The sequence below is a fragment of the Leopardus geoffroyi genome, chromosome B1 (assembly GCF_018350155.1).
Source record: "Leopardus geoffroyi isolate Oge1 chromosome B1, O.geoffroyi_Oge1_pat1.0, whole genome shotgun sequence".
NCBI classification, from domain to species: domain Eukaryota; kingdom Metazoa; phylum Chordata; class Mammalia; order Carnivora; family Felidae; genus Leopardus; species Leopardus geoffroyi.
This window is the reverse complement of record NC_059327.1, coordinates 26,978,165-27,001,317: the sequence shown is the minus strand read 5'-3', so window position 1 is coordinate 27,001,317 and position 23,153 is coordinate 26,978,165. Positions and strand designations below refer to the sequence as shown.

Genomic DNA, 23,153 nt, shown 5'->3' with positions numbered 1-23,153 from the left:
AATTAAGTCAGTATTTACCTAGAGTGTGGGGCCACCGTGAGAAAATAACTAAAAAAATTGCCTACAGAACCAACAGAGGCACTAAAATGGCACACCAAAAATGTTGAACATGAAAGACGATTATAAAGAAGGCACAAAAGATTAACAAGTGAGTTCATATATGTAAGAACATATATGACATATATGTTGGCAGATAGGACATGCTACGCAAGTGTGGTCATCAGTGTTCTCGTAGCTGTTGTCATTCAACTCTAGGAGCAAAACGAGCTCACCCAGGAAGCTTTCAGGCTGGTAAATCACCAGGTGTGGAGAGCTAGAAGGGAGCTAGCAAGCATCTGGAGAAAACAGTATTACTACAGAAGCAGGAGGCTGGCTCTCTTGACGACTTCAGAATTCTTAAGAAAATGTAAGAATTGTTGTAAGATGGAAAGGGGTGGGGGGAAATGGCGATGACAGGGGCACTTGACCTAGCATAAACCTCAAGGTCATGGACCCAAAAGATGCCTTGGCATTTTAGCCCAGAAAGAGGACTCCCGCAAAGGTATCACATTCCAAACGGGCTCTTCGAAGGTTGTGTGAGTGACAAGAGCCAACTGAAGCTTGAGGCTGATGGTGTCAAGTTAATGAAAGACAAAGAAAAAGCAGAACCCCACCCACTGCTGCTCTGTAGGTGCCTTCCAAAGAAAGGCTCATTTATGGGCTCGACTATATGCTGAGACGTCTCACTGAATCTTGAAACCCAGGAAGACAGAAACTAAAGCCTCCCACTGAACAATGAAAGGAGTTGCACCTTGCTCGGGGATTCACAGCACTTAAGACAAGTCCTGTCTTTTTTCCCTCTGTTACTGCCTCTGTCAAATAGAAGATCTCTGATCTAAAACTGTAAATGTGAGAGAGCTGAGCCAGCAGACCGAAGGGGCTATAAGGAGGTACTGGGTTGCCCTGCATGGGCACAGCCTCCTCACCCTGGGGAAGTCTCCCCAAGTGCGGAGAGAACCGATGCATTTATTTCTTACAGCTGCTGTATCGACACACCACAAACTGGGTGGCTCTTAACTGCAGCACTTCAACCCAGGATGGCCTCGTCTTAACTAATTACACCTGCCAAGACCCTATTTCCAAGTAAGATCACGTTCTAAGGTTCCGGGTGAACACAAATTTGGGAGAATACCATGCAATCCAGTACAGGTGTCACGTGCACACAAATGCCACAGGACACTTGTTGCACATAACAAGAAAGCTAGAGGGCGTGTGCAGGGTGAGGAAAGAAGACGACCAAAGCTAGAGCCGGGGGTGGGAGGAGGCATTCCAAACATGAAAGGAGGCAAAATGCGACTCTTCGAGACCCGTCCTGAGAACAAGAGGTGAGAGCACCATACAAGCCATGGAATCGTAGGGTTTCAAGAGGGAAGAAGTGGCAAATGTTACAGAAAAGCCAAGCAATAAAACCCAAGCAGGCACCAGGAGATGCGGCAATTAAAGCTCATGACGTACTTGTTGCATGGTTTTAGCGGAACAATGGGAGTTCCATCGCTGCCTGATTGCAGCGACCTAAAGAAGGACATGAGGACTGGGGAGTGGCAAGCAGAGATTGGTCTGCGGAGCATGATCCACAGAGGATGGGGAAGGTAGGTCGTAGCTGAAAGGGGTGCGGAGTCATGTACTGTTTTGAAGATGAGAGACACTCACCCGTGGTAATATGCTGAGATCAAAGAGCCAGGCGTGATATATGGACTGTACAGTTTTCATGCATAAAATGAAGGGGAAATTGATGACTCAGGCAACCTGAGGTGGTGGCCAGGGGGAGGAATGACGACAGTGTGAAGAATAAGCCTTAGATAAGAAAAGAATCCCCTGAGACACAAAGAAGGAAGAATGCATCCTGTTTAAAAGAGTGAAAGTTGCCACAGGAGATTAAGCTGACAGCCTGGATCATAATGATAATAACAGTGATGGTTTTGTTATTAGTATTTGCTGTGGGAAGGGGCCAGATCAAGGGCTGAAGCAAACAGAGAGGAAGCCAGCCAAGCATAAGGGCAGCAGAAGATTGGGCACCTCAGATTTGCAGCCACGCCCACCTGCATCGACTGCTCTGCTGAGGAGTTGCTCTAAGCTCCAGCATTTGTGCCCCAAACCACCCCACAGGTACAGGGTAGACGATGTATTATGTTAGCAGTAGCCTGTGTGAAATTGACTTCAGAGTGTTGTAACTGAGCGGCTGCAAGTCTAAGTGCATGGTCTATTCAAGATGGGGCTGCAAGTTCATGGTTCGTCACACCCCCTCTGCTCCAAACACATAAAAATGAGCAACAACATATCAAAAGAGAAATCCAGTAAAACACAGCTGGCCTCAGAAACAAACTAAACATCTCCACAGACCAGAAGCAGATGGGAACCAAAGCAACGGGTGGAACTGGAGCCTTGAGCCTCTTGGGTTCTGGGGTCTGAATCAGGCAGTGGAAGCTAAGAGGTCAGCTGCCTGGAGAAACAGGGACTAACGGGTTCCTGCCTGAGCCAGAAGTGGTGCCGTGGCTGAGAACTTGGGGGCAGCCCGCTGCCCGGGGCTGTGGCTGTGGCTTCATGGGCAATGGTGGCTCTAGTGCCTGGAGAGTATTAAGACTCAGCCCCAAGGCCAGGAACAGAAGTAACTGCTCACTGACTGGGAGGCTGGACCTGCTACCCCCTAAAATCCCAGGCAGGCAGAGCTCCCTTCCGGATGACTGCGGACGGGAGTGTGGTTCACTGTGGGGGCCTCTCAAGCTCGCCGAACAGAGTGAAGTAAAAACAGCAAATGAAGGAATTGGCCTGTTTGAGCAACAGCAAGGAGGCCAGAGTGGAAGAGAGGAAATATGGGGACCGTGGCAGAAGATGAGGTTGAGGGGAAGCCAGGGGCCATGTTGTACAGGGCCCAGTAGACAGTGGTGTTTGGGAATGTGATCCCAACACAAAAATAACATGACTTATTTTGGGGTCTAGACAAGCTAATCATGAAGGTAATGTGGTAAAAATTTAAAGCCAGGTTATCCAGAAATTTTTTTAAATGGAGACCAAGGGTGGCGGGGTGGGGGGGGGGGGATATTAGCCCTGCAAACATTACAATAGAAAGGCACAAGAAATAAAATAAGGTAATATTAATACATTAATAAGAAGATAGACCAAGATAACAGGTCTAAAAGTCCAGAAATAGAACTCAATATAATTTTTTTTTAATTTAGTATATGACAAAGTAGCACTTCAAATCTGGGGGAAAAAATCTATAGACAGGGGCTGACTTCACTAAAACATAGATAGGCATCAATATTCCAAAGAAAAATAAGCACAAATATCAAAAGTTCATGGGGTGCCTGGATGGCTCAGTTAGTGGAGTAGTGGAGCATGCAAATCTTGATCTTGGGGGTCATGAGTTCAAGCCCCATGTTGGGGGTAAAGTTTACTTACTAAAATAAATAAATAAACATAAATTGTTTAAAAATCAAGAGTTCACAAAAAGGAAAATCTAAGTGGCTCCTAAATACATAAAAAGACATTCAAAAGAAATGAAAAATAAAAACACATTAAGGGTTTTCATCTACAAGACTGGCAAAGATCCAATACATTGGATTATGCACCACATCGGTGAGCTTGCCAGTCATTCGCCTATTTTACTGTCAAATCCATTGCCAACTCTTTCCTTCCTGGCTCGTTTTAATATGTACCATATCACCAAGAAGCATCTGGCAGGACGGCCTTCTGGAAGCTTGACACTGTACAGTTGGGATACCGTCCCGACAGGATGCAGTACGTGGTCTGAACCAGAAACCCGTATATGTGTGGTTTCCCCCATGGTGCCCAGGAGCAGAGATAGAGGAATGACTTCTCACTATACCTGATGGCCCATCACAGAAAGCTTCCAGTCTTGCAACGCTGGGCTCTGCCCAATTAGGAGTATTGACTCCCAACAGAGGAATGTGTCCACCAGCAACACAAGAATAGTTGCACAGAACTGGAAGTTGAGATTGCCATTGGGCTACTTGGAACCAATGGGCAGGGAAAGAGGTTATCAGATTGGTGGAGGGGAATAATCTCATCTACCCAGAGGAAATAGGCTTTCTGATACACCACGAGCAGGGAAGGCTATGTCTGGAGCAGAAAGCAATCTCTTGGTGCCTTTTAGTACCACATGACCCGTAGTAAATGGAAGGCACTTTACTCAATAAAGGCGGGACTATTAAGAAATCAGACTCTTGGGGGAAAGAAAAGATTCCTGCCACTCTACCAGGTAAAGATTCCCCAAACAGCCACATGTTGGCAAAGGACAAAGGGAATGTTGAACGGGTCATGGAAGGAGAAAGTCATAAACATCACCTGCAGCCTCATGGCCAGCTACAGATATGAAGACTGAACAGCTGTGTCTGCCTTTGTAGGTATGTATTAGCTAACTTTTTTTTTCTTTTTCTTTCTCACTCCCTGATGATTATGTATGAGGGATGCCAATGGTACTTAAGTTCACAATCAGAAGAAACATCCAGACCTGAACATCTAGGCTTTTGAGACACCTGTGGTAAGTGAGGGGCTTTATACGTCCTCATCTGGGGGGAAGGGCTTGAGTGCTGGTACAAAGGATCATTGAGCTCTGTCACACTGCACAGGACATCATTGTCACATGACCATTAAATATGGGCGGCCGGTGAGAACGGGACTGAGCACAAAAAGATTGGGCTGTGCCAGTCACTGGCCTGATTTGCTCTCAGAGCTGCTCCCCTTCTTTCTCTGCTCTGGTCTGTATTCATGGGAAAATGCATTTCCTAAGCTCTGGCTGAATCCGGGTCCTTTTCAGAAACGTGAGGCATTGGCAGGCGGTCTGGAAGGCAGTGGAAGGGAGAAGCCAGGGTATTTCTCCCCTTCCCTGGCTGCCCGGGGGGTTATCTCTATCCAGGGGCAGCTACTTATCCTCCAGCTCTCTCCTGACAGCGCCCCCCCTCCCATCCTCCCAGCTCCTGCTAGGCAGGCCTGTCATCCTTCCAGCTGCTTCCAAAGCCCGGCTCCTGGGGTCCAGTCACACTGCCTCCCTGCCAGGCCTCAAGGAGCTACAGGTTCCCGCCTCACCACCCCACGTTTGACTTCGCTCACTCTTCCATCTCTCGGCTCATCAGTACCATGTTTAAAATCCCAACAGAGGACTCTTTGCTGACTTGGTCCTCTTGGTCCTTGGTCCTTGGCTGATTTGGTGATGAAATGGGAAAACCAGCAGGTGGGCATCAGAATGAGGTAGAACATTCTTTTCTGGCGGGAGCGTAAACTGACAAAATTCTGTGGAGGGTAATTGGGTGACATCTATAGATCCGTCAGGATTATGAAAGCATGCACCCTTTGTTCCAGCATTTCCACTTCTGGAAATTTCTTCTATACGTACACTCGCACGTATTTAAATAATGTTTGTACAAGATTATTCATCACAACGTTGTTTGTAAAGGATTTGGAAATTACCTAAAAATCCACTGATGGGAGATAAGTTCAACAGACCAGGATACATTCAAAAGTGAATCAACTGCAGTCACTCAACAGAATGAGGAAGTTCTTTATGTATGTTAAGGGTAGATCTTTGAGATCTGAAAAGGCAAGGTACAGAACAGTACATATAATGCCACCATAAAATAAATAAATGTAGCTACTATATTTATTTGTATTCACAGTGATCTTACTTGGAAAAAACTAATAATTTTTTGGCTGCCTCTGAAGAGAGAATCTGGGAAGATGAGAAGGAGAGTTTTTACTGTTTCCTCTTTAGTATATTTAGAATTTGGTAATTTATGCTGGATTACATATTTAAAGAATACATAAAATTTAAACTAAAAAAAAAAACCCCGCATCTCTACACTACTTACAAGAGACATACCAAAAATACACACATGCACGCACAGAGAGAGAGAGAGAGAGAAATGTTGAAAATAAATGGATGGAAAATATATACTATGAAAAACTATGTAAAAAACAAAAGAATGCTGGAGAATAAATCAGACAAAACAAAAATTAAGGCAAAAGCCTTAATTTAGGGGCGAAGAATGACATTATATATAATTTAATAGGAAAAATCCACCAATTGCAAATATGTATATTCATGCCAATCTACCCACGTAAGAAGAAATTGATTGTGCCAATACAAGATTAGTAAGGGCGGAGACAATTAGAAGAATAAAACCAACAAATGTGAGCTAATAGACATAGAATCGTTCACCAACAAATGGAGACCACATTCTTTCCAGGCAGAGAAGGCAGCATACACAGAAACTGACCATGACTACAGGGACAGAAGAAATCTCAGCATGTTTCAAAGAATCCATGTCGTATAAGCCATCTTCTCTGACCACATGTTGATAAGAAATCAGCAATGAAAAGATTCTTTTATAATGTTTGGAAGTTTAAAAATCTGTTTTTAAAGTAAGTTGCACACCTAAGGAGAAATCACAGTAGAAATGACAAAATATTTGGAACTCACCAGCAATGGGTGGTACTAAATATCAAAACCCGTAGGAAGAATATTCAGAGGGAAATTGATAGTTTTGAATACATCTATTTTAAAAAGGCAAGAAAGACTGAAATAAATGAATAGACCATTCACGTCTCAAAGCTAATACTTTTAAGTTTTTTTTAATTTATTTTTGAGAGAGAGGGAGAGAGAGTGCAAGCAGGAAGGGGCAGAGATAGAGGGGAACAGAGGATCAGAAGCGGGCTCTGCACGGACAGCAGAGAGCCCAATGTGCGACTTAAACCCATGAACCGTGAGATCATGACCTGAACCGAAGGCAGATGCTTAACTGACTGAGCCACCCAGGCGCCCCAAAGCTAATACTTTTATAGAAAATGGAAGAAAGGATTCTGGGTTATGATATTTGAGCCCATGCACCTAATTATTCCCCCTCCAGAGGATCCACTATGAAAGTGCAGAGAAGGGACTGCTTACAAGGACAAAAATGCACAAGCACAGGGAGACAGGAGAGGTGGGAATAGCAGTTAAGATGTGGATGCTGGAACACAGGTGGATAATGAGACAGGACTCTGCAGACTGGCCTCAGCCCAAATCTTCCACTGGCCGTGGGTGGAGCTGTGAGCAAGGCTGGTTCACAGGCCAGCACCCTCATGGGCTCAGACACTGGCAGCACCAGGTCCCTGGACTTGGGAAGAAAGGGGACTACATTAAGGAGGATTTGGTGAAAGCTGTTTGGGAATAAGTTAACCCTTAGAGCCCCTCCTCTTCTCCACACTGCAGATGACCAGGCAGGTGGTTGACCAGAAAGTCTTCTCGGCTGGGGGCCACTGAGACAGTGGAAGGCATGGGTATTTGGGATGGTCTGAATGTCTGTGTCCCTCCCAAAATTCACATGTTGAACCCGAACCCCCAAGGTGATGGTATTAGGAAGTGGGGCCTCTGGGACGTGATGAGGTAATGAGGACAGAGCCTCAGACCAAGTCCTGAGAGAGCTCCCTCACCCTTTCCACCATGAGACATCACAGCAAGAAGATGAGGAGCCAAGCACTCACCAGACACTGAATCTTCTGGTACCTTGATGTTGAACCTCCCAGCCTCCGGAACCGTGAGATAATGTTTGCTGTTTATAAACCTCCCGGTTTATGGTGATTTCGTTATAGCAGCTGGGAGGGAATGATCCAGTCTCCTGCCCCAAAAAGAGAGATAAAGTGGCCTATGGAACTGAACACTGAGGTCCCAGCCCTCTTTTGCCACTTGGTAAACACAGGCAATTCTAAAACTTTTTTCCAAGAAGGGGACCTGGGTGCCTCAGTCAGTTCAGCATCCGACTCGTGATTTCACTCAGGTCATGATCTCACGGTTCGTGAAATCAAGCCCGGCATCGGGCTCTGTGCTAACAGTGCAGTCTGCTTGGGACTCTCTCTCTCTCTCTCTCTCTCTACCCCTCCCCCCTCGCATTCTCATTCTTACTCTCTCTCTCTCTTTCTCCAAATAAAGAAATAAACGTTTTAAGAAATAAAGAATAAATAAAACTTTTCTCTAGGGAGCCTGACAGTCCGAGAGGACCTCGGTGTTTCTCCAACAGCCCCCCTCGATCACTCTGCAGTGAAGATAAACGCTGACCAGCTTCACTATTCTCTCAATACTTCCAACCAGCTTTTAGATCTCTACTGTTAAATATGAGCAGGTACCCAGGATCACGTCCTCCCAAAGGGATTCATAAACTCTCAAGCAATCTGAAGCCCGCGCATAACTTGAAGATTCTATTTAGCCTGTCTTCTCTGGCAGGGGAAATACTGCTCTTTCTTTGCACGGCTGGCTTTGGACTGGCTACCCAGTTTTGGAAAATCTGCTTTTGAACTGTCCTGAACTGGGATGTGTACAGGTTGGAAAACTCTAGTGAAACCGAGTGGTGTCTCTCTGGGAGAACCGATAAAATGAGGTAGGTGAGTGCCATAGAGGACCGGCCTGGCTGGTCTCCATTTGCACCACCGACAGATCCCTTCGCGGCCCTGCTCTGACCCCTGGGGAGGCGATCCCACACGCTGAGGCACCAGCCCTCTGGCTGATGTCCTCTGACCTCCTTTGGGATCTGACCAACAGGAAGTAACGGCCAAAGAACAGAAGGCCTGAGAAGAGAGAGGAGGAGGTTATTCCCACACCCCCTCCCACTCTGGCACTCCTCTGTCAGGGGCTACGTCTGTCTAGACCGTGATTCTTGTGGGTGGCCCCTCTTCCTCAGCTCCAGGAATCACCCAGTCTCCTCTAACACCATCCCCTATCCTTGCACCTTGAGGCAGAACCGGATCAGGAGGAAAAGGGGTGTTATGCAAAGAAAATGTTCTGGGGCAACTCATAAGCCTTATGAAAAATATAATAAAATTAAATCCCTGCACCACACACACACACAACTCAATTCCAGGTCAATTAGAAACCTAAATTAAGGTTGGCAGGCCCATAACACTTAATGAAGAAAATATAGAATAATAGATTTATGACCTCTGGTGGGTAGTAGGAAGACTTCCTTAAAAAGACAGGAAAAAAAAAGAAAAAGAGGGCAAACCTTTTACAACACATTTAACGACATTAAATTTAAATCTTTGTGTTCATCAAAAGACACATAAACAAAGTTAGAGACAAGGCACAGTCTGGGAAAAGATATTTGCAACATTTAAAGCTAACAGAGGATTATGTTCAAAATTTATAAAGGATTCCTACAAATGAATAAGAAAAAAGACAAACATATCCAGGGCAAAAGAGGCAAACCACAGAAGAAGAACACTGAGAATGAACATATGGAAAACATATTCGCCAGCACTGATAATTAGGGAAATGCAAATTAAATTTTTTTTTTGAAGTTTATTCATTTTTAAGAGAGACAGAATGTGAGCGGGGGAGGGCCAGAGACAGAGGAAGACCCAGAAGCTGAATCCAGGCTCCTCCAAGCTGTCAGCGAAGAGCCCTACATGGGGTTTGAACTCACAAACGGTGAGATCATGACCTGAGCCGAAGTCGGACGCCCAACCCTCTGAGCCACCCAAGTGCCCCAAGGGAAATGCAAATTAAAACAACCCTGAGATACCCTCAGATTGGTGAAGAATGTGAATGTGAAAGAAACAAGCCATGGAGCCATGAAAACGTGGAGGAACCTCAAAGGCTCATCACTAAGTGAAAGAAGCCACCTTGGAAGGCTACATATTGTATGATTCCAGCGACACGACCTTCCGGAAAAGGCAAAACTATGGAGACAATAAAAAGATCAGTGATTGTCAGGGGTGGGGGATGGGAGATGCGGAGGCAGAGCACAGAGGCTTTTTTTAGGGCAGTGCAGATATGCTGTATGATATTATAATCCTGGACATTTTTCCTTACCTATTTGTCCCAGAGAGTGTGCAACACCGAGTGAACCCTCAGGTATTTGGGTCATTATGAGGTGTCAGCATAAAAAATATACCATTTTGGTGAGTGATGTTGATGATGGGGAAGGCTACGCATGCTTAGGGGCTGGAGGTATATGGGAAATCTCTGACCTTCCTCTTAGTTTTGTTGTAAACCTAAAACTGCCCTAAAGAAAATTAGTCTTAAGAAATGGTAATATGGGGGCACCAGAGTGGCCCAGTTTGGTAAGCGCCCGACTCTTGCTTTCGGCTCAGGTCCTGATCTCACGGTTTTGTGAGTTCAAGCCCCATGTCAGGCTCTGCACTGGCAGCACGGATCCTGCTTGGGGTTCTCTGTCTCCCTCTCTCTCTGCCCCTCCCTCACTCGTGCTGTCTCTGTCTCTCTCTAAACTTTACAAAATTTTTAAAAAAAGAAATGTTAATGGGGTAACACCAACATTTGGTTAGATTGCGGAGAAACGGGACCTCGTACGCGTACTCACAGATGTGTATTTGGCAATATTCGTAGATCCAGCAATTCCAAGAGGTGTATATGCTGGAAAAAAATGTTTCGTCTGCAAACTAGGGAAAAGGCACTAGAAATGTATTGCAGCGTTGTGTAAAAGGCAAAGGAAACAGCATAAATATCAAATGGAGAGTGGATACACAAATTACACTATATTCATAAAATGCAATTCTATATGACAGTATAACAAAAAATGCAGCAACACGGAACAATCTCCAAAAAACAAAACGCTAGATGAAAACCAAGTTAGAAAAGGATCCTACCAACTGACAACATGTATGTAAAGTTTTAAAATGTGCAAAACACCACTGTAAATTTTTAAGAATATATGCATGTATAGTAACAGCGTAAAAAAAGAAAAAAGAAAAAAAAACACACACACACATACAATTGAAACCTACGAAACTTGGGATAATGATTACCTCCGGGGAGGGAGAGTGTGAGTCAGGAAGCCAGGGAGTAGGGGAGGGATATGAAATGGGATTCCCAGGACACACCAAGTGTGGCTCTTAAGATTTTATGGCAAAAAAAAAAAAAAAAAAAAAAAAAAAAAAAAAAATTAAAAAGCTTTCAACGGAGTTGGGAAGCAGGTACATAAGCATTTGTGATTTTTGTATTTTTTTGTAGGTTTGAAATATTTCGTGATGAAAATATTTAAACCTACTACGATCTTAAAGGGTGTTAATAGAAACGTGGCACCAGAGTAGTGGAAAGAAGGCTCCCACTCTAAGCTGTATTAGGCAGATTCCTTAGGAAGCACCATGTGTGTACTTGGACCACAGATGAACAGGTGGTTGGCTAGTAAGTAAGCAGTGACCAAGACCTGTCAACAAACACAAACTAGGTCGGGGGAAGAAAAAAAGCAAAAACAGAAGGATGCACCTGGGATGGTTAGCCCGGAGTCAAAAGACTTTCTGACATTTTACAAGCAGTGGGGCATGCCAGCCGCCCATGGAATGTCATCCTAGAAAGTGGCAGCTGGCCAGCGACCACTTTGTATTCCACAAAGGATACAAGTTCAGATGAGAGACAAATGCTGTTCGGTTCTCGGCCTCACCCTCGTTGCAGGGCAGATCTGGCAATCCAGATTCATCGTGAAAAGAATCACCACGTAAAGCTGCACAGAGTCAAGCCTTCTGTGCCTTGCCAGAAAGGCACAGATGCCCTGACTGCCCTGTGGTCCCAAAGCAGATCCCCTGAAAGGCACAGCAGCCCAGGAGCAAACTCAGGGTATCTTGTGGCCATTCAGATCATCAGTCTTGGTCTTGGCCTGAGCCCTGGAGTGCTGTGTCTAAGTGATTAGATGCAGTGATCTATTTACATTCATTGAGCTAACCAATAAATGGGCAAAGAGCTCGTTTGTGACACTAAGTACAGCTTTGTCTCTACCGCGCACCATCAACAACAAGCTTCCAATCATTTCTATTCCATTAAACATTGCAAATTAGAGTCCAAGGAGGAGGCTAATTTCCAATCAAACAGAAGAACCAAGGGGACCCAAATCTGTTCTCGTTTTTGCCCAGATGGCCATGTAGGCACACACTCACAAGCCAACTCGCCCACTTCAAAATACAACAGAGCAAACACACAAAAATAAACAAATGACTAGATCCTGTGTCATGTGCTCTTTTGCTTTTATTAAAGGCATCCATTTTTGGAAGCAACTCAAGGGACAGGCTTTGGATGCTCCAATATTTTGCAGAAAGGGCACAGATATTTTAAATGGGTTTGCTTCCTGACTCAGTCCTCTTGCATGGGTGCTAGAAGGTTGTGCCACAATTGCCCAGGCAGCCTTGAAGTGTGCTACAATCTTCCGTTTGAGCTGATATTACACTCGGCCAAATGAGAGCAGTACATCCACATTTCAGACCAATTTATTCTACTTGAATATAATGTGTCTCATTAATCTCTTCCATCTGTTGTTTATGTGCATGAACAATTCTAGTGGGAAATATAAAGGACTGACACAGGATTTACTACTTGGGCCTCTGAGTCCAGCTTTCATTTGTAAGGAGTTACTATTCTTGCAGATGGGTCACAGATATCTCAGAACTGGCTCTCCCCCAGCCCCAGTGACATTGTGAGAACTTCCCCGTCTGCCCGGGCAGCGTTCCCATGGCTGGTGCCACACAGATGCTCATGTGTCAACCTATCCTGGTATCATCAGAAGTCAAAGGCAGAATAGGATCTCCCAGACAGGAAGAGAGGTCTGCCAACTCTGTTATTCAGGCATTTTTCCTCTGCCTTCTGCTACTGCTGCTTTCTGATCGATTTGTTGCCCAGTACACCTTCCCCCAGGCTCCGGACAGGACAGACAAAAGTCAATGTCCGTTGGTTTTCTACTTGGTAACAGTGCAATTGAAAGTGCTCATGTGAGAAGACTCTGACGTTAAATTGGCTCCACTGAGGATTGGGGATTACTGCCTATGCAGCTTCCAATCCCCACATCACCAAGGATAATCAACATCTTGGAGGGAAAATTAACACCTTATGAAAAGCCAATCTGAAAACCCCTAGTATAATTAGATGAGGCTAGCTAAGTGTGTTCGTTAGTTCAACACATTTCTGAGGGTCTGATAGGCACCATGCTTTGTGCCGGACCCTGGAGCACTCAGTGGTATGTGAGACAGACGATCCCTACTTGCCTGAAGCATTCAGTGTGGTGTGTGCCCATTCCCCAAATTCAGATGTCAGAGTCCTAATCTCCAGTACCTCAGAATGTGACCCGATTCGGAGACAGAGTCATTACAGAGGTAACCAAGTTAAAATGAAGTCATTAGAGTGGACCTTAATCTGATATGACCAATGTCCTTATAAAAAGGGGAAATATGGAGACAGACACACACACGGGGAGGACGCCTGGCAAACATGTAGGCAGAGATCAGGGTGATGCTTCTATAAGCCAAGGAGCCCTGAAAATCGCCAGGAAACCATTAGAGAGTAGGCAAGAGGCATAGAAATATTTTCTCACCTGGGCCTTAGAGGGAACCAGTTCTTCCAACACCTCGATCTTGGACTTCTAGCTTCCATAACATGAATGGATGCGTTTCTGTTGGTTAAGCTGCCTAGTTTGTGGTACTATGTTCCAGCAGCCCTAAGAAACCAAATATGTATGCCTTCCACAAAATAATGTCACCTAAAAGGGAAGAATTCATGAAAAATTAGAAAAAGCTTTCCTGATTTTCCTTCAACCAGCTGAGGGATCCAGCTTCCAATCAACAAACCTGACTTCCATCACTCCCAAAAGCAACAACCATTCCCAGCGATGCATGACCAGCCGCCTCTGATGGAACGAGGGCCACAATAAGTGAGGGCTCCTTGTGGGCCTGTAGATAGGACCTTAAGGGCCAGTGGAATAAGAAATAATAATAAAAAGAAAAAAACTCTCCAAAATTTGTCTGAGGGTTCCAGGATTATCCTGTCACTTTATCTGTCTCAAAAACTTCTGGGATGTACTGGCTGGCTTCAAAGATATGAAATTTCTAAGTTGCTATTTTTAACCTGGGTTCTAATCCCATTTTATGCTTCGGTCAACTCTGACCACAGGCAAATCTTGTCTTCTCTCTGAAACTCAGTGCCCCCATTTGTAGAGCAGGAATCTAGACTACAAGATACATAGATTCTCCCTTTAAATTCAGTTGCTATGCAATTTGCCCCTCACTAGTATTGGGTAGTCTACGAAAGTAATGATGATGATGATGATAAATGTGAGGGCTTCTTTTACCAAGTTTTGTTCTATGAAGTTTTTATAAATTAATGAATTTAGTCCATGAAACTCTTTTGGAAGAAAAATAAAAGCAAATAGCTCTTGGTCATTCTCCAATTTCTCCACATACCCAGACTCAGTGGAATAAAAAAAGTTGTCGTCACAAGGAAGCAAGTGACTGTCTCAACAGTGTGTGAAATGGTTCCTAACCTTTACAGCACCAGATGAAATGGCTTGGTCTGCCTTGCATGCTAGACATGGGGCCTGAAGTCAGCCAGAGACGCCACATCCCGGGCAAACAACCCAACACAACAAGTGGGCCTGTGTAGCCTATTAGCAAACTCTCATAAGCAATTATACAGAGATCACTGGCCAAAAAGCCATTGACGGAGAAGCGAATTCAGTGTGTGATGAAACCATTGCTAAGAATTCCACCTAGTCTAGAAACACGTTCCATGAAAAATAACTCCTCTCAGGAAGAGGCTAAAGTCCAGTACATTGTTGAGGCTTCTAGGTACTGCTAAGGGTCAATACTTTTGTCTGAAAACCAGAAGCAGTGGGGCCAGCCTGGAGGAGGAGGTCACTGGGGCCACCTCTCCTCTTGCAAAGCAGGACAATAGGATCAAGATGACCAGGCGCACTCTGTGGTGGCCACCTGCTACCTGGAAAGAATTTACGAGCCCTACAAGAACACTTCTTGGAACTCTCTGTTGCAAAGGCAGGGAAGGATATGATGAAAATTTGTGGGCTTAGTTCAGCCTCTTTTAATGCCTTCTTTGTAACTAGAAGATTTTTAAAAATTATACAAGTGAAAGCACTTTGAAAAGTGAATGAAAAGATTTTTTAGGGGAGCCTGGGTGGCTCAGTCAGTTGAGCATCCGACTCTTGAATTCGGCTCAGGTCATGTTCCCAGGGTTGTGGGATCGAGCCCCCCACAGGGCTTTGCGCTGAGTGTGGAGCCTGCTTGGGATTCTCTCAATCTCTCGGTCTCTCTGCCCCTCCCCTCTCTGCTTGTGCTCTATAAATAAATAAATAAATAAATAAATAAATAATATTTTAAAAATATTCTTTAAAAATAACACCACAACTTTAGTGTGCATTGTCTTGTAACAAAAGACAAATCACTGATTAAATTTGAATCAATTATCCACCATTAAATCTGACACCATTTAGTCATCTCTATAGATCAGTGACTTTGTCTTAAACCATCATCCTATAAGGAACTTCTGAGTAGAGGAGCAATCAAAACTATAGATTCATATCTATATGAATAATCCATATGAGTATATTGAACTAAAAGGAATCTTCTAGAATATCTGATCTAACTCCCTATCTTTTTACTGAGAATACCGAGGTGCGGAAAGAAATAAAGTAATGTGCCCAAGATCACGTAGCTAGTTAGAGACAGAGCTAAAAGGAAACCCACAGCTTCTGACGCTGGGTGAGCCAGGACTCAGCATCACCCCCACCACCTCCTAGATGCCCTCAGATCCTTCTCTGCACTCACCTCAGTGACTCACCACTGGCCTGGTTCTTCATTTCTATCTCTTGCGCGTGAAGGTTAGGGGGCTGACCATCTGTAAAATAGAAGCGTCTTTAGAATTATATTTTTGAATATCTAGAAACATCATTTTAAGTAACTGGGCTTATAGCCAGAATTTTCCACCGAGTGCTACCACCAAATAACTTGAATCTCATTTGCCAGACTTTCTTCCCTAATCTCCCTTCCCCTGTCCTCTATTAACAAAACAAAACAAAACAAAACAGAACATCAGGAAGAAGGAACAAGGAAGAGGCTCTCCATAACTGCAAGAATGCAGAACTGGTCCCTGGTTCCTCAAGGCCTGGCTGAAGCCAGGGGGAGGCTGAGAACAGTTTTCAGGAAATGGGCCCCTCTAGAAGGGTTCCCAGAGTGACAAGCAGCCATACTGGGTGTAGACTGAAGAGCTAGCTTTTGTAGGGAAGTCGCTCAGGTGAATGAAGTTCGATGGGAAACAAGTTGGGGAAGCTTTAAGCCATGGCTTCCTGCACAGGACCCTCGGCCCTTAGCACTTTGGTGCTTAATGTTCTCAGCTTCAGCCGTGGACACACGATCCCACAATCCATGACATACTTATCTGTAACTTTGGGGAGACACCAGTTTGAATCACATGCTTTGAGGGGACTGTGAAGAAGTCAGCCCCTTGGCTAAAGCATGGGCCTAGCTCAGTATCCAATCTGAGCTAGGCCCTTCCTACTGAGCTTTCCTACTTCACTGGCCGTGATTCTTTTTCTTCTGACACCAGCTTCTGACGTGACAGCGTATGCTAGAATGGTATTGTATATGTGAGGATTTCCAGAGCTCTAGTGTTTTTCCAAACCATCAAAGATCTGCTCTGCAAGACCTGTCTGTGGAATCTCTCAGAGATATTCATTTGGCCCACGGCTGAAGACTGAAGAACAATCCTTTGATCAACTTGCCCTGAAATTCTTTTTTGTTTGTTTGTTTACAAATTTGATTTGTTTGTTTGTTTGTTGAGGGGGGGCGCAAATGAGCAAGGACAGAGAGAGAGAGAGAGAGAATCCCATGAAGGGGGGAGAGAGAGAGAAAGAGAGAGGGAGAGGGAGGGGGAGAGAGAAAGAGAGAGAGAGAAGCAGGGCTCACCCAAAGCAGGACACAACCTCCCCTGATGTGGGACTCAAACTCATGAACTGTGCGATCATGACCTGAGCCAAAGTCAGACGCTTAACCGACTAAGCCACCCAGGTTCTCTCCTTGCCCTGAAATTCTTCCATCATTCTCTTGGCAGTTTACCTGCCATCTCCTCTTAGTCTTCAGCCCTATTCCTTCTCCTTCATTATGGCTCTTTTCCCTTGCTTGTCTAACCTGTAGGGTCTTTCCGTGCCTCACTAGGGTAGTGGTGGACCTCTGCTTTCCAGAGCAGAGGTTCAGACGCAGTGTGCATGTAGAGCTGATAGTCTGTTGCATCTTCTAGTACCCTGCTCGCTGCTTTCATCAGCTAGAAGAACCCTAGGGGAAAACCTGCATGTCCACGGATAGGGGTCAGATAACCACAGACATGTTCAGCAAGTTGGCAAGAGATGAACAGAAACCAAACTGCACCAGAACTCAAGGAAGCCTCTAGCCTCAGGGAAGGTGGCGGCCAGTGTTGACTCAACAGCTGAGTAAGAGGTGGAGGGAAGTGGTCCCTGGAACAACACGGGGACTGTTTCCTGGGATCCTTTGCCCATTCCACCACTCCAACAGCTTTTGTGGAAGACAGAGGCAGAGAAGCCCTGTCCCTATGTATTTTGCAGAAGAACAGTAAACATCAGCAGTCTGGAATGTAGCAGCAGGCGGGGCACTGAGCAGAAGTCTGGGGTAAGGGAGCTCTCATGCTGGGTGTGCCCGTCAGCTGGAATGGCAGACCCGGGGAGAACTGTGGGGTGGGCGGCCCCCCTCGGGTGGCCCTGAGGGGTCTGCAGGAAACAGTCCCTACAGATCAGTGAGCAGGTCTGCAGCCACAGTAGCCCCAGAGGGTCCCAAGGGGCGATCTGCCAAGAGACCCACACAGCGTGGTGAGATGAAAATCTGCCAAGAGGATCATTTAGATTGAAGACCTCCAGTGAACTCAGACATTCTACCGAAGGGAGGAGATTGACATGGAAAGGGGCCTCGGGTCCTGCAGTCAAGAAAGTGGAAAGATCCAGCCACATTTGGGCCTGCGTAGGCATGTGATCTTACCTTTCTTGAGAGACATAAGGTTGGACAATGTGAAGTTTAACAACACAAAGAGTTTGTAGACAGCTCTGAACAATTCACAGAAGAGGGGTCTCTTCATTTCTCTGTGAACCACTGTGCATGATGTGGCATAGATACAGACATAAAAGAAGTAAATCATAAGAACCAAGCAGGCATGTGAACCCACCATGGGAAATGTAGTTTGCTACAGAACAGGGAGGTACAGAAATCATCCTACCAAGAGGAATTCTAAATCATGTGATGTATGGTGTGCACGCTTTTATTTCTTCTTATTCAAATGAGCAGCATTTTTTGTGTATATGTGGACTCAGATTATTGGGCCTCTACCTTGGCTTCTAGTTTACCCAAGTTCAATGCACCCTGGTGTGGACCTCCAAAGATCGCCAAAAATTGCCCTGAAGACTTTGGACAACGATATCACCTTAGTGCTCTACATTTAGCATGCTTCCTTTCCACTGACTCAGTAGAGCCCTGTCCTACATTCTGGGACAAGAATGCTAACTCTTCTCTGCAGGAAGGCTCTGAGGATTGAGGGGGCTTTCTTTGTGTGGGCCATAAAAATCATTAGTACTTGTTAAAAGAAACCAACAACTTAGATTATAGAAATGCATAAAAGTAAAATATAAAAAGTTCTTTATTTTCCAACAGAACTTACTCCCATGCAGACGATCCAGACTCCCAAAAATAGACTCTGTGAAGAGGCTGGGGTATGTGTTTTATTTTCCAAGTATATTGAAGAACCCCTCCCCGCCCCCACGGACACACACACACACACACACACACACACACATACACACACACACCAAGAAATGTAATCATACCACACATAGTATAGGCATTTTGCTATTTCAATCGATACTCTGTCTTGAACACCTTTCCTGCCAGCACTTACAGATTTCCCTTATTATAGTTTTTAATAGCTGCATGGTTAGTCCGTTCTATATATGAACCATCTTTATTTAATCCATCTTTTATTCATAGACATTTAAGTTATTTTGAGTTTTTTGCTTTTGCAAAGAATGCTACAAAACTATCCTCATGCAGATATCCGTGCACGGTTGCATGGTTTATTTCTAAAGGTAAATTTCCTGAAGTAAAATGGCCAGATCAGGGGGTGTATGTGTGTTTTGTATTTTAATGAATATTTTCAAAGGTTGTACCAGCCTATCCTCCCAGAGAGGTGGTATTTGTGGATGTGGAGTGTGTTATTGCTCCAGGTCTTGAGAGATCCCTATCTTGCCTATTAGGCTTGGAAGTAAAATCCTGGGGTGCCTGGGGGATTCAGCTGGTTAAGCATTCCACTTCGGCTCAGGTCATATCTCGTGGTTTATGAGTTCGAGCCCCGAGTCAGGCTCTGTGCTGACAGCTCCGAGCCTGGAGCCTGCTTCAGATTCCGTGTCTCCTCTCTCTCTGCCCCTCCCCCTACTCTCAAAAATAAAAACATCAAAAAAAAATTTTTTTTTAAAAAGTAAAATCCTGGGCTTCCATTTTGACTAAAAGAGCTCTTTGGTGCTCTTGGCCATTAGAAACTCAGCAAGTTCACAGTTCCACCAGTTTATTTATGGACAAGGTGGTCTTCAGCAGTTACGGGGGAGGTGCTGTTTCAGAACCACAGAAGGTTGGCACAATAGGGTCCCCAGGGAGATGGTTGCAATCGACCTCCTCATTTGACAGATGAGCAAATGGAGCTGGGGGCGGATGCTGTCTCTGGGTGTGCATCACCCTGTCCCCATCCTTCTGTGAGATGTGGGTGTTCATCAGTCATCCAGAACTTCTGGGTCTTTCTAATGCAACCTCGGTACGGGGTGGGAGGGGACCGGCTTGTGGACGTTTGGCCGGCCACCAAGGCTGTGAGAGGTGTTCCCGCAATGTACGTCATCCCAGCGTAAATATGTGGTACCTGCACGGGGCTGGACAAAATGATGACACTGTGTTTGTTGAACAACAGATTGAGGTATAAATCTACCTCTCGTGGCATGACTCACTCTTCAGCATGTGATCTGTGGGAGCATCCCTCTCCATCCCAGCCTTCCTACTTCAGCCGTTAGAGTCAGAACTCCCTCCCTGTCAGTATGTCTACCCAATTTCCCACCTCTCTGTCTCCTCACCAGAAGAAGAAGCCTGGCTCCTCTGAGTGGTAGGACTGGCAAGAAGGAAGGGCCACCCCTGGGTCCTGTCCCAGAAGAGGTGTGCCTGGAGCGCCACCCTCCCAGGCTGCCTTGTCAGGTGTGTGGGTGCACACCTTGCAGGAGGCGCCTGACCCGGTCCAGCTCTGACTATGTGCCCGCACGTGTCTGGGGATAGATGGACAAGCGGATTCAGTATCTCTGTGGCCCTAGTTCTAGGCTGACTCAGTCTGGCTAATCAGAGGATATTTTCATCAGACTTCTGTTTTGATCTTTTGATTGATACAGAACTCACAGGAAGAAAGAGGTTTTATTCATTGGCTGTCTTAAAACCATAACATTCACCTTCAAAGGCTGTGAGTTTGAGGACAGGGGAGATAGACCCAGTGACTCACCTAACAAATGCTCAAAGGCTTTCCGTGTGCAGAAGCTGGTGGGCCACAGGACCCTCGTTCCTTTTTCCCTCAAGGAACAGGGATCCAGTTGGACTGGGTCTTTCAAGTATATTCAGTAAGGCAATGCCCTTTTTTACCAGACTGATAGGATTGGGATCCAGGAACCTCCTGGAACTTCAACAGGCTGGTTAGCAAGGGTGCAGAGGTGCCTGCAAAGCTGAATTGCACAGAAGAATTGTGAGACCATGTACGCACGCGTGCGCGCGCGCACGCGCGCGCGCACACACACACACACACACACACGTGGGGTGGGGGTGGGGCAATTAGAAAATAATTAAAAATATAACGGAGCCACATCTCTCAAATCGTTAGGAATGTTCCTGATATGTTGTCAAGGGAAGAAAACCAAAAAACAAGTTGCAGACTAATGCATTTACTTTAATTATATTTAAGTAAAAACAAACCAGAAAAGAATCTATCTCTATGTAAATATGCATTTGCATCTGTTTGAATGAGCAAGGGAAAATCGTGGAAAGTAGATAGCAGGTGTTAGTGCTGGTAGCTCAAGAGGATGGGCTTGGCGAGGAGGCCAAAAGAGAGGGCTCGCTTTCATTTTATAAATCTTTGTACCATTGCCATTGTTACAATAAACTTGTCTTAACTTTTGTATCAAAAACCGTCAGGAGAGGAAATTAGATGAAAAGGAAAAGGAAAATGTTAGTTCCAAATTCGTATATTTCTCTGTGTTTGGGGGGAAGGGAGAGAGAAAGGGGGAAGCAACGGATAGAATAGTGTATATCATATGATCTATTTATGTCAATGAAAATGATTCATTCACACATATGCTAGTATTGCATCAAAATATCTTTCAGTGCAGTTTGAAATATTTGTCGTGGGCATGCAATTCCTTCATTTGTCAAAAAAAACTTAATTATATTTGTGAATAATTTATAATACAAGGAGAAAATGCTGGTGATGTATTAAACAAAAGAGCAGTATATCAACCTGCTTACATATTAAAATTTCAATAGTAAGGGAACAGTCAGGGGAAATGTACAGACAAAAGACTGGGTGAAAAAGTGCCATAATGTCAACAGTGACGGTTAAATTATAGGTGGCATTTGCTAAAATTAAAAACAGGTCCTGTGGGCATGACTTCACCTCTGATGCTTAGGGTTGGGAAAGATCTGGCCTGGTTGCGGATAGACAGCAGATTCTAGGACCACAGCACCTTCCTGGTACCCCTTGGGGGTCCTGCATAACGCCCTCAGTGTCAGCTAGGACATGGGAGGGATTGTGCAAGAAACAAGGCAGCCAGCACCGAGAGAAAAGCAGCTGCCAGCCCTCACCCCAGTGACAGGGTCAGTACCCTTTTCTCTGACTACAGACAATATTATGAAAGATGGGGGAAAAAACTTCATTGGTTTGAATAGAAATGAAGAATGTTCTATGTTAAACAGCAGCCTTTTGCTAGAGAGACTCAGAACACAGACTCTGGAGTTAGACTGCTTGGATTCGAATTCCAGCTCTGCAAACTGGGTCAGGTGCACGCTTCTTCACTTCTCCATGCCTTGACGTTTTCATCTACAAAGTGGGAAACATAAAAATAATAGCATATGCCCCATAGGGTCCTCATGAAGAGTCAACAAGTTAAAAGATATAAAAATCTTAGAATAATACTTTGAACATAGTACTATATAAGTGTTTGCTATTGTTACTAACAATATTATTCCTTACATATTTAGAAAATGGTGGCACTAATTCTTTATCTGTGGTCATTGTTTTAATAATTTTTACAATTTATTGGAGGTCAAAGTTGCGTCTGGAAAATACATGTATCTCTCAAGGCGCCTGGCTGTCTCAGTTAGAAGAGTCTGCAACTCCTTTTTTTTTTTTTTTTTTTTTTTAATGTTTTTGAGAAAGAGAGAGACAGAGCGTGAGCTGGGGAGGGACAGAGAGAGAGGCAGACACAGAATCTGAAGCAGGCTCCAGGCTCTGAGCTGTCAGCACAGAGCCCAATGCAGGGCTCGAACCCACAGTGGTGAGATCATGACCTGAGCCGAGGTCGGGTGCCCAAGCGACCGAGCCACCCAGGGGCCACTGCCTCCCGTGCAACTCTCGATCTCAGAGTTGTTAGCTCGAGCCCCACACTGGGTGTAGAGATTACTTAAAAATAAAATTATTCTTAAAAAAAGAAAATACAAAAGGGCACCTGGATGGCTCAGTCGGTTAAGCGTCCAACTCTTCACTGTGGCTCAAGTCATGATCTCAGAGTTTGTGAGATTAAACCCCACATCGGGCTCTGTGCAGATAGTGTGGAGCCTGCTTGGGATTCTCTCTCTCCCACTCTCTCTCCCCCTTCCCTGCTCTCTCTCTCTCAAAGTAAATAAATAAGCTTAAAAAAAGAAAAAAAGGAAATACGTGGATCTCTTCAGGAAGGGCCATGGGGTCACAACAAACAGTACATGAAAGCTTTGCCCTAATTGGCTCTCCCACGCAGGCTTGGGTTCGAGAGCCTAGAGGTCTTGCAGAAAAATTATGCACTGGGGCAGGTGGTGGAGACAAAAGACATTCTCAACAGGGAACATCTCAGACCAAAGTCTTGGAATTTTCCTTAGCAAATTTAAGAAGCTTTATACTATTTCAACTCATAAAGCTAACCAACCAGGTCTGAAGCACTCCTTATATTTCAGGACACGGTCTGTATTGTTCTTGGAGCCACCATATCACACGCTATTTGATTCATGCCATGAACCAAAGTGAGCCCAAAAGAAGATTCTACAACTGATATGCCATTTGCATCTCCTCGGATAAA

General features: G+C 44.9%; 1 long non-coding RNA gene across 1 annotated transcript; it reads left to right on the top strand.

Annotated features, from left to right (window-relative positions):
* Positions 1 to 3,536: 3,536 nt before the first annotated feature.
* Positions 3,537 to 23,149, top strand: LOC123582683. Its single transcript, XR_006704515.1, has 2 exons — positions 3,537 to 4,540; positions 23,032 to 23,149. It is a non-coding gene; the product is annotated as an uncharacterized LOC123582683 (long non-coding RNA).
* The last annotated feature ends 4 nt before the right edge of the window (positions 23,150 to 23,153 follow it).